The sequence below is a fragment of the Mytilus californianus genome, unplaced genomic scaffold (genome assembly GCF_021869535.1).
Source record: "Mytilus californianus isolate M0D057914Y unplaced genomic scaffold, xbMytCali1.0.p SCAF_76, whole genome shotgun sequence".
Lineage (NCBI taxonomy): Eukaryota > Metazoa > Mollusca > Bivalvia > Mytilida > Mytilidae > Mytilus > Mytilus californianus.
Window position 1 is genome coordinate 1 of NW_026262730.1, and position 7,980 is coordinate 7,980.

Here is a 7,980-nt window from a genome sequence, read left to right on the forward strand (position 1 = left end):
ACCCTTAGGCATGCTTGACTGAAAAATCCAGGTGGGGTATAGCACGGATTTTTTTTTAAATTGATCCAAAGTTGGGGTCCGGCACCCTACCCTACCCTAACTTTCAAAGTTTATAAAAAAAATTCTGAGGCAATACTTTTTTCCACACTAGGTGCAAATGAAAGTTGGGACCCTTAGGCATGCTTGACTGAAAAATCCAGGTGGGGTATAGCACGGATTTTTTTTTAAATTGATCCAAAGTTGGGGTCCGGCACCCTACCCTACCCTAACTTTCAAAGTTTATAAAAAAAATTCTGAGGCAATACTTTTTTCCACACTAGGTGCAAATGAAAGTTGGGACCCTTAGGCATGCTTGACTGAAAAATCCAGGTGGGGTATAGCACGGATTTTTTTTTAAATTGATCCAAAGTTGGGGTCCGGCACCCTACCCTACCCTAACTTTCAAAGTTTATAAAAAAAATTCTGAGGCAATACTTTTTTCCACACTAGGTGCAAATGAAAGTTGGGACCCTTAGGCATGCTTGACTGAAAAATCCAGGTGGGGTATAGCACGGATTTTTTTTTAAATTGATCCAAAGTTGGGGTCCGGCACCCTACCCTACCCTAACTTTCAAAGTTTATAAAAAAAATTCTGAGGCAATACTTTTTTCCACACTAGGTGCAAATGAAAGTTGGGACCCTTAGGCATGCTTGACTGAAAAATCCAGGTGGGGTATAGCACGGATTTTTTTTTAAATTGATCCAAAGTTGGGGTCCGGCACCCTACCCTACCCTAACTTTCAAAGTTTATAAAAAAAATTCTGAGGCAATACTTTTTTCCACACTAGGTGCAAATGAAAGTTGGGACCCTTAGGCATGCTTGACTGAAAAATCCAGGTGGGGTATAGCACGGATTTTTTTTTAAATTGATCCAAAGTTGGGGTCCGGCACCCTACCCTACCCTAACTTTCAAAGTTTATAAAAAAAATTCTGAGGCAATACTTTTTTCCACACTAGGTGCAAATGAAAGTTGGGACCCTTAGGCATGCTTGACTGAAAAATCCAGGTGGGGTATAGCACGGATTTTTTTTTAAATTGATCCAAAGTTGGGGTCCGGCACCCTACCCTACCCTAACTTTCAAAGTTTATAAAAAAAATTCTGAGGCAATACTTTTTTCCACACTAGGTGCAAATGAAAGTTGGGACCCTTAGGCATGCTTGACTGAAAAATCCAGGTGGGGTATAGCACGGATTTTTTTTTAAATTGATCCAAAGTTGGGGTCCGGCACCCTACCCTACCCTAACTTTCAAAGTTTATAAAAAAAATTCTGAGGCAATACTTTTTTCCACACTAGGTGCAAATGAAAGTTGGGACCCTTAGGCATGCTTGACTGAAAAATCCAGGTGGGGTATAGCACGGATTTTTTTTTAAATTGATCCAAAGTTGGGGTCCGGCACCCTACCCTACCCTAACTTTCAAAGTTTATAAAAAAAATTCTGAGGCAATACTTTTTTCCACACTAGGTGCAAATGAAAGTTGGGACCCTTAGGCATGCTTGACTGAAAAATCCAGGTGGGGTATAGCACGGATTTTTTTTTAAATTGATCCAAAGTTGGGGTCCGGCACCCTACCCTACCCTAACTTTCAAAGTTTATAAAAAAAATTCTGAGGCAATACTTTTTTCCACACTAGGTGCAAATGAAAGTTGGGACCCTTAGGCATGCTTGACTGAAAAATCCAGGTGGGGTATAGCACGGATTTTTTTTTAAATTGATCCAAAGTTGGGGTCCGGCACCCTACCCTACCCTAACTTTCAAAGTTTATAAAAAAAATTCTGAGGCAATACTTTTTTCCACACTAGGTGCAAATGAAAGTTGGGACCCTTAGGCATGCTTGACTGAAAAATCCAGGTGGGGTATAGCACGGATTTTTTTTTAAATTGATCCAAAGTTGGGGTCCGGCACCCTACCCTACCCTAACTTTCAAAGTTTATAAAAAAAATTCTGAGGCAATACTTTTTTCCACACTAGGTGCAAATGAAAGTTGGGACCCTTAGGCATGCTTGACTGAAAAATCCAGGTGGGGTATAGCACGGATTTTTTTTTAAATTGATCCAAAGTTGGGGTCCGGCACCCTACCCTACCCTAACTTTCAAAGTTTATAAAAAAAATTCTGAGGCAATACTTTTTTCCACACTAGGTGCAAATGAAAGTTGGGACCCTTAGGCATGCTTGACTGAAAAATCCAGGTGGGGTATAGCACGGATTTTTTTTTAAATTGATCCAAAGTTGGGGTCCGGCACCCTACCCTACCCTAACTTTCAAAGTTTATAAAAAAAATTCTGAGGCAATACTTTTTTCCACACTAGGTGCAAATGAAAGTTGGGACCCTTAGGCATGCTTGACTGAAAAATCCAGGTGGGGTATAGCACGGATTTTTTTTTAAATTGATCCAAAGTTGGGGTCCGGCACCCTACCCTACCCTAACTTTCAAAGTTTATAAAAAAAATTCTGAGGCAATACTTTTTTCCACACTAGGTGCAAATGAAAGTTGGGACCCTTAGGCATGCTTGACTGAAAAATCCAGGTGGGGTATAGCACGGATTTTTTTTTAAATTGATCCAAAGTTGGGGTCCGGCACCCTACCCTACCCTAACTTTCAAAGTTTATAAAAAAAATTCTGAGGCAATACTTTTTTCCACACTAGGTGCAAATGAAAGTTGGGACCCTTAGGCATGCTTGACTGAAAAATCCAGGTGGGGTATAGCACGGATTTTTTTTTAAATTGATCCAAAGTTGGGGTCCGGCACCCTACCCTACCCTAACTTTCAAAGTTTATAAAAAAAATTCTGAGGCAATACTTTTTTCCACACTAGGTGCAAATGAAAGTTGGGACCCTTAGGCATGCTTGACTGAAAAATCCAGGTGGGGTATAGCACGGATTTTTTTTTAAATTGATCCAAAGTTGGGGTCCGGCACCCTACCCTACCCTAACTTTCAAAGTTTATAAAAAAAATTCTGAGGCAATACTTTTTTCCACACTAGGTGCAAATGAAAGTTGGGACCCTTAGGCATGCTTGACTGAAAAATCCAGGTGGGGTATAGCACGGATTTTTTTTTAAATTGATCCAAAGTTGGGGTCCGGCACCCTACCCTACCCTAACTTTCAAAGTTTATAAAAAAAATTCTGAGGCAATACTTTTTTCCACACTAGGTGCAAATGAAAGTTGGGACCCTTAGGCATGCTTGACTGAAAAATCCAGGTGGGGTATAGCACGGATTTTTTTTAAATTGATCCAAAGTTGGGGTCCGGCACCCTACCCTACCCTAACTTTCAAAGTTTATAAAAAAAATTCTGAGGCAATACTTTTTTCCACACTAGGTGCAAATGAAAGTTGGGACCCTTAGGCATGCTTGACTGAAAAATCCAGGTGGGGTATAGCACGGATTTTTTTTTAAATTGATCCAAAGTTGGGGTCCGGCACCCTACCCTACCCTAACTTTCAAAGTTTATAAAAAAAATTCTGAGGCAATACTTTTTTCCACACTAGGTGCAAATGAAAGTTGGGACCCTTAGGCATGCTTGACTGAAAAATCCAGGTGGGGTATAGCACGGATTTTTTTTTAAATTGATCCAAAGTTGGGGTCCGGCACCCTACCCTACCCTAACTTTCAAAGTTTATAAAAAAAATTCTGAGGCAATACTTTTTTCCACACTAGGTGCAAATGAAAGTTGGGACCCTTAGGCATGCTTGACTGAAAAATCCAGGTGGGGTATAGCACGGATTTTTTTTTAAATTGATCCAAAGTTGGGGTCCGGCACCCTACCCTACCCTAACTTTCAAAGTTTATAAAAAAAATTCTGAGGCAATACTTTTTTCCACACTAGGTGCAAATGAAAGTTGGGACCCTTAGGCATGCTTGACTGAAAAATCCAGGTGGGGTATAGCACGGATTTTTTTTTAAATTGATCCAAAGTTGGGGTCCGGCACCCTACCCTACCCTAACTTTCAAAGTTTATAAAAAAAATTCTGAGGCAATACTTTTTTCCACACTAGGTGCAAATGAAAGTTGGGACCCTTAGGCATGCTTGACTGAAAAATCCAGGTGGGGTATAGCACGGATTTTTTTTTAAATTGATCCAAAGTTGGGGTCCGGCACCCTACCCTACCCTAACTTTCAAAGTTTATAAAAAAAATTCTGAGGCAATACTTTTTTCCACACTAGGTGCAAATGAAAGTTGGGACCCTTAGGCATGCTTGACTGAAAAATCCAGGTGGGGTATAGCACGGATTTTTTTTTAAATTGATCCAAAGTTGGGGTCCGGCACCCTACCCTACCCTAACTTTCAAAGTTTATAAAAAAAATTCTGAGGCAATACTTTTTTCCACACTAGGTGCAAATGAAAGTTGGGACCCTTAGGCATGCTTGACTGAAAAATCCAGGTGGGGTATAGCACGGATTTTTTTTTAAATTGATCCAAAGTTGGGGTCCGGCACCCTACCCTACCCTAACTTTCAAAGTTTATAAAAAAAATTCTGAGGCAATACTTTTTTCCACACTAGGTGCAAATGAAAGTTGGGACCCTTAGGCATGCTTGACTGAAAAATCCAGGTGGGGTATAGCACGGATTTTTTTTTAAATTGATCCAAAGTTGGGGTCCGGCACCCTACCCTACCCTAACTTTCAAAGTTTATAAAAAAAATTCTGAGGCAATACTTTTTTCCACACTAGGTGCAAATGAAAGTTGGGACCCTTAGGCATGCTTGACTGAAAAATCCAGGTGGGGTATAGCACGGATTTTTTTTTAAATTGATCCAAAGTTGGGGTCCGGCACCCTACCCTACCCTAACTTTCAAAGTTTATAAAAAAAATTCTGAGGCAATACTTTTTTCCACACTAGGTGCAAATGAAAGTTGGGACCCTTAGGCATGCTTGACTGAAAAATCCAGGTGGGGTATAGCACGGATTTTTTTTTAAATTGATCCAAAGTTGGGGTCCGGCACCCTACCCTACCCTAACTTTCAAAGTTTATAAAAAAAATTCTGAGGCAATACTTTTTTCCACACTAGGTGCAAATGAAAGTTGGGACCCTTAGGCATGCTTGACTGAAAAATCCAGGTGGGGTATAGCACGGATTTTTTTTTAAATTGATCCAAAGTTGGGGTCCGGCACCCTACCCTACCCTAACTTTCAAAGTTTATAAAAAAAATTCTGAGGCAATACTTTTTTCCACACTAGGTGCAAATGAAAGTTGGGACCCTTAGGCATGCTTGACTGAAAAATCCAGGTGGGGTATAGCACGGATTTTTTTTTAAATTGATCCAAAGTTGGGGTCCGGCACCCTACCCTACCCTAACTTTCAAAGTTTATAAAAAAAATTCTGAGGCAATACTTTTTTCCACACTAGGTGCAAATGAAAGTTGGGACCCTTAGGCATGCTTGACTGAAAAATCCAGGTGGGGTATAGCACGGATTTTTTTTTAAATTGATCCAAAGTTGGGGTCCGGCACCCTACCCTACCCTAACTTTCAAAGTTTATAAAAAAAATTCTGAGGCAATACTTTTTTCCACACTAGGTGCAAATGAAAGTTGGGACCCTTAGGCATGCTTGACTGAAAAATCCAGGTGGGGTATAGCACGGATTTTTTTTTAAATTGATCCAAAGTTGGGGTCCGGCACCCTACCCTACCCTAACTTTCAAAGTTTATAAAAAAAATTCTGAGGCAATACTTTTTTCCACACTAGGTGCAAATGAAAGTTGGGACCCTTAGGCATGCTTGACTGAAAAATCCAGGTGGGGTATAGCACGGATTTTTTTTTAAATTGATCCAAAGTTGGGGTCCGGCACCCTACCCTACCCTAACTTTCAAAGTTTATAAAAAAAATTCTGAGGCAATACTTTTTTCCACACTAGGTGCAAATGAAAGTTGGGACCCTTAGGCATGCTTGACTGAAAAATCCAGGTGGGGTATAGCACGGATTTTTTTTTAAATTGATCCAAAGTTGGGGTCCGGCACCCTACCCTACCCTAACTTTCAAAGTTTATAAAAAAAATTCTGAGGCAATACTTTTTTCCACACTAGGTGCAAATGAAAGTTGGGACCCTTAGGCATGCTTGACTGAAAAATCCAGGTGGGGTATAGCACGGATTTTTTTTTAAATTGATCCAAAGTTGGGGTCCGGCACCCTACCCTACCCTAACTTTCAAAGTTTATAAAAAAAATTCTGAGGCAATACTTTTTTCCACACTAGGTGCAAATGAAAGTTGGGACCCTTAGGCATGCTTGACTGAAAAATCCAGGTGGGGTATAGCACGGATTTTTTTTTAAATTGATCCAAAGTTGGGGTCCGGCACCCTACCCTACCCTAACTTTCAAAGTTTATAAAAAAAATTCTGAGGCAATACTTTTTTCCACACTAGGTGCAAATGAAAGTTGGGACCCTTAGGCATGCTTGACTGAAAAATCCAGGTGGGGTATAGCACGGATTTTTTTTTAAATTGATCCAAAGTTGGGGTCCGGCACCCTACCCTACCCTAACTTTCAAAGTTTATAAAAAAAATTCTGAGGCAATACTTTTTTCCACACTAGGTGCAAATGAAAGTTGGGACCCTTAGGCATGCTTGACTGAAAAATCCAGGTGGGGTATAGCACGGATTTTTTTTTAAATTGATCCAAAGTTGGGGTCCGGCACCCTACCCTACCCTAACTTTCAAAGTTTATAAAAAAAATTCTGAGGCAATACTTTTTTCCACACTAGGTGCAAATGAAAGTTGGGACCCTTAGGCATGCTTGACTGAAAAATCCAGGTGGGGTATAGCACGGATTTTTTTTTAAATTGATCCAAAGTTGGGGTCCGGCACCCTACCCTACCCTAACTTTCAAAGTTTATAAAAAAAATTCTGAGGCAATACTTTTTTCCACACTAGGTGCAAATGAAAGTTGGGACCCTTAGGCATGCTTGACTGAAAAATCCAGGTGGGGTATAGCACGGATTTTTTTTTAAATTGATCCAAAGTTGGGGTCCGGCACCCTACCCTACCCTAACTTTCAAAGTTTATAAAAAAAATTCTGAGGCAATACTTTTTTCCACACTAGGTGCAAATGAAAGTTGGGACCCTTAGGCATGCTTGACTGAAAAATCCAGGTGGGGTATAGCACGGATTTTTTTTTAAATTGATCCAAAGTTGGGGTCCGGCACCCTACCCTACCCTAACTTTCAAAGTTTATAAAAAAAATTCTGAGGCAATACTTTTTTCCACACTAGGTGCAAATGAAAGTTGGGACCCTTAGGCATGCTTGACTGAAAAATCCAGGTGGGGTATAGCACGGATTTTTTTTTAAATTGATCCAAAGTTGGGGTCCGGCACCCTACCCTACCCTAACTTTCAAAGTTTATAAAAAAAATTCTGAGGCAATACTTTTTTCCACACTAGGTGCAAATGAAAGTTGGGACCCTTAGGCATGCTTGACTGAAAAATCCAGGTGGGGTATAGCACGGATTTTTTTTTAAATTGATCCAAAGTTGGGGTCCGGCACCCTACCCTACCCTAACTTTCAAAGTTTATAAAAAAAATTCTGAGGCAATACTTTTTTCCACACTAGGTGCAAATGAAAGTTGGGACCCTTAGGCATGCTTGACTGAAAAATCCAGGTGGGGTATAGCACGGATTTTTTTTTAAATTGATCCAAAGTTGGGGTCCGGCACCCTACCCTACCCTAACTTTCAAAGTTTATAAAAAAAATTCTGAGGCAATACTTTTTTCCACACTAGGTGCAAATGAAAGTTGGGACCCTTAGGCATGCTTGACTGAAAAATCCAGGTGGGGTATAGCACGGATTTTTTTTTAAATTGATCCAAAGTTGGGGTCCGGCACCCTACCCTACCCTAACTTTCAAAGTTTATAAAAAAAATTCTGAGGCAATACTTTTTTCCACACTAGGTGCAAATGAAAGTTGGGACCCTTAGGCATGCTTGACTGAAAAATCCAGGTGGGGT